The following is a 4,576-nucleotide window of genomic DNA, read 5'->3' on the forward strand; positions in this document are numbered from 1 at the left end:
CCAGAGGATTAAACATGACTTTGAGTATGTTACAAAGTCACAGAATCTGAGGAATACCATCTCACAGCCATCAGTTGAAGAGTAAGTGTATAAAAGGCTGAGGATCATGAAGCAAATTATTAATCCTAGGTATGATGCTGAAAATACACAAAAAAAATTAACAACTTAGATGAATTCCTTAGATGTTTCATTGGTCAGTTGCCAGGCAATGGTACTTTTAAATAAAAATTGAAATAAAACCTGGTAAATGCTATTTGTCATATTTTGAAAGGACTTAAGATCCCTTACCTCTTCCACACTGAATAATAATAATAAGGGAGATTGCTCTTCATCAAGAGGAATAGACAGACACATAAAGTGATATGTGCTAAATGTGAGGCTGCTGTAGTTTTTAGACAAAATATGAGGATAGTAGGATCCAGGCTGAAGAACAGAGAAATGACTGGAGAAACACTGAAATGGGAAATTCTTTGATTAGCTCTCAGGACTTGGGGAAAGGGAGAAATCAATAACCACTCCCAGAATTTGAATATGGTGGCTGTTAATTTAAATGGCCCCTACAGGACTAGAAAAGCATTGAGAAGAGAAGGTGGGAAATGAGTTGGGCATGCCACCCAACACCTGTTCCATTAATGTTAGATTTAATTATCCAGAATAAGTAGATCAGCAAGGGACCCAGGGGAGAAGGAGTTAATGTACATGCTCAGCCTCTTCTGACTTGCTATTTAGCTATATCATTTTGTACACTAACAGATTTTAATTAGCAATAATTGTGCCTCAGATAAACCTCATTGGCTATGATATTGCCACTGCGCAAAGCTTGTACACTAACAGATTTTAAAGCTGTTACTTCCTCATATTTCCTATCTCGATATTTACCCGGTAATTTTAATAATGGTTTCACATGAGACTAAGAAATAACAGAAATAAATTATACTCTCTTTTTTTTTTTTGTAAGAAAGAATATCCAGCAACAGTTGAATATAGAAACTTGAAAATCAGGGAGAAGATACAAATTTGGAAGTCAGCATATTGGTCAGGGGTGAAATCATATAGGTGGATGAAATAACACGCAGTTTAAAGGGTAATAAAAACAATTAAGAGAAAGGGATGCAGAAAGAAGCCTAAGAAGTAACAGTGACAGAATAAAGAAAATCACATGCATTTAACAATCCAATCACTTAATATAATCCTGCCCTTCTTAGTACATCCGCAATGCGAGAATTACATTTAGACTGTGAATTATTAGTTGATTTTTTGGAAAAACTTTGCTATGTTGCCATTTCAAATAAAACTCAAATGTTCTAAATGCTTATATTTTCTGTTTCTAGTGATATTGAGTACTTTGAAAATGACTTTAATACATTTTAATTACAAATTATTAAAAAATTACATAAATATTTACATAGAAACCTTATCTTTACTTGTGCTTGTAAGGACACTTTGGTTACAAGTGACAAAAAAATCAGTAAGTACTAGAATATACTGGCTCAGAAACATAAAAATTCAGGGATCATTTAGCCATGGCTAGATCCAGGAATACAAATAATGTAATCAAATATTGTAAAATATGCCTCTTTTTTGTACCCTCTCTATGCTCAATTTTACTCTCTGATGGTTTCATGCTCAAGTAGTTTGTCTCCTTGCCATCATCAGATATAGTTTGGATTATACTTACACTCAGCAATGCCAGAGGAAAGTGCATAGCATCCCATTCCCAAGATTTATATCAATATTTAAAAAGGAAATTAGATCTTTTTCTTTCATATGTACAATGAAATTGAGGAAGTGAAGCCAGGTAATTATAGATTCCACCCAGAGAAAGAAGGAGCTGTCCTTCTCAAAGGAAAAGCAGCAAAGAAAAGGATGCCAGCAAGATAAAAATAACAGATACTCACTATACTATTCAAGTGTAGATTAGCTAAAAGGCTCAAACTTCAATATTTGAAAGATTTTGTGACCCATCAAAGTATGTTTTTTATTCATATAACAATGTAGAGTGTCCTTTCCTTCCTACGACTGCTTAGAGTAGTTCATAGTCTAAATCAGAATAATTAACTACTACTGTATGTTTCATCACCAGAACTCAAGAGTTCTAATGAAGAATTGGAATTGCTCTGTTTTGAATTTCTTAACTATTTGTTTAACCTGTGCTGTCAGAAGTACTATAAATCCATCTTGGATAATTGTGTGTGCCTTTTTCTTTTGCTAGATACCCAGGAACGTCACCAGGGACTATCTTTTCTCCACAAATGGCTAATTTTTCTTAAATTATATATTTAGACTGAAAGATGTGGAAATAGCATACAATATCAGGAAATCCACCCAAGAAGGAAAGCCAAAAACAACACACCTGAAGAAGTAGAGAACGTAACCATTATGCCAGTGGAATATCAATTTAAAACATAAATAATCACAATCTCGATTGACTATCTCTAGAGCATTTTTTACATAAGCATATAAAAGCAATGCTACACCTCATTCCTTTGGTTCTGAAAGCTAACTATGGTTTAAGAAAAGATTTGCATATTTCACATAAAAACAATTTTATTGCTGCCTTCATTCATTAATCAACAGATATTTGATGAGCACCTATACTGTAAACCACTGTTCTTGCTTTTGCAGATAGACAAAGTGTGTATCTCGCTGTACATATTAAATAGTTTTAAAAACTGTTGTTGGCATATAGGATATGAAGAAAAGAGAAATTAATTATGACTTCTAGGCCTTTGATCTAACACAACAAGAGAAAGGTGATGCCTTCCCCTGAGATGGGGAGAAAAAGCAGACTGCGGTGATATGTGGGGAAAAAATTCTACTTTTTTTTTTTTAATTCAAGTATAACTAACATACAGTGTTACGTTAGGTTCAGGTGCACAATATAATAATTTAATAATTCAATATGTTATTTAGTGGTCATCATAATCAAGAAAGTAGTTAGGCCTGGAGATACACATTTGGAAGTCAAAAATAGATAGATGGTATCTAAAAGTCATAAGACTGGATAAAGTTTTGTAGGGAGTGTGTGAAATTACAGAAGGAAGGGCCAAGGGTAAGCTCTGAGGCACCTGATAGTTTAGAAATACCAGAGAGGAGAAGTCAGCTACAAAGATCATGAAAAAGTAGCTAATGAAGTAGGAATACAATTTAGGGGCCAACTGGAGAAAGAATTTCAAGGTGATGCAAGGAAATTAATAGCTACTGAGAAGTTAAGTAAGATGAGGACTGATGACTTGGAAATTTGGTGATTATTAATGCAGTTATTAAGATAAAAAAGAATGAAAGCTGAGGAAATAGACAAAGAGAATTGAAAATGTCTTCCAAGAGTGTTGCTATAGAGAAGTACAATAATAGGGTGGTAACTGAAGAATGTGGGTTCCAGGAAAGCTTTTTAGAATATGGCTATATGCTGATGGAAATAATCTAGGAAAGAGTGAAAATTTGATTATGTAGTAGAAACAAAATGGAGATTTTGGAAACAAAGCTCTGAGGAGTTTAATGACAAGATCTAACAAAGCTGTGGAGGGACTGATCTTCAATATCAGCAGTGATGTTTCGTACATAAGAACAGGAAAAAAAAAGACCTAATATATAAGTACACATGCAAGTGATTTTGGAGATTTCCTTCTTTTTTCTCAGTGGTATTATAAAGAAGGTCATTACTGAGACTACAGGCTGGACAAAGTTATTGACAATTTGAAGAGAGAAGAGAAGGTGTCAAGTAGTTCAGGAAACTGGAAGGTTCACGCTAGGGCCTAGGGAAGGCTACACGCTCTAAAAAAGTGATGAGAAGATGAGTGTTGATTCATGATATGTTCAAACAACACTCATAAGGCATAACCTGGATCCCATCTAATAAACAACCGGGGTATGTTTGCAGTGCATTCTATATCCCAGACTAAGGTGCAGGTTCTTGATTCAATAATGACTTTGGAAGAGAGACACCTGGGTGGCTTAGTTGGTTGAGTGTCTGACTCTTGATTTCCGCTCAGGTCATGATCTCGCTGTGGTGAGATTGAGCCTGTGTAAAGCTCTGTGCACAGTGGGGAGTCCACTTGAGATTTCTCTCTCCCTCTCCCTCTGCATGCCCCCCTTTAAAAAAAAATAATGACTTTGGAATAGAAAGTTTCTAAGTTATAGCAAATACTTGGATAGTGAAAGTACAGATAGTAAGACATTCCTGTACTTTCACTAGAGCAGTGTTTGTAATAAGGCACTATTGGAAAGAGAATAAATGTTATCAATAAGCATATAGATATTCTTAATGTAGCAATGCGATATGCTGAAAGAACTAGTGCTGTACAGATGGGAAGACATTTGCTTTTACTAATAATTTTTTTAAATGTAAATGATAACACTAGGGTAGCATTTTATACCTTGAAATTTGTTTAAAAATGCCACAATATCAAGTTTTGCAAGGGTTTGGGAATAACTCTCATTCACTGGTAGGAGAAATGTAAATAGGCACAGTCATTCTGGAGACCACTTTGGCAATATCAAGCAAACTTAAAAGGGTCTAAATCCTACAATACAGAAATCTCACTTCTAGGAATGTATCTTAGAAAAACTCTTGTCA

The 4,576-nt window shown here is 34.7% G+C and overlaps 1 pseudogene; it reads right to left on the reverse strand.

Moving 5' to 3' along the window:
* Positions 1-634: 634 nt before the first annotated feature.
* Positions 635-821, reverse strand: LOC113912131 (annotated as a pseudogene).
* Positions 822-4,576: the final 3,755 nt, after the last annotated feature.

Source organism: Zalophus californianus, chromosome 12, assembly GCF_009762305.2.
Source record: "Zalophus californianus isolate mZalCal1 chromosome 12, mZalCal1.pri.v2, whole genome shotgun sequence".
Taxonomy (NCBI): Eukaryota; Metazoa; Chordata; class Mammalia; order Carnivora; family Otariidae; genus Zalophus; species Zalophus californianus.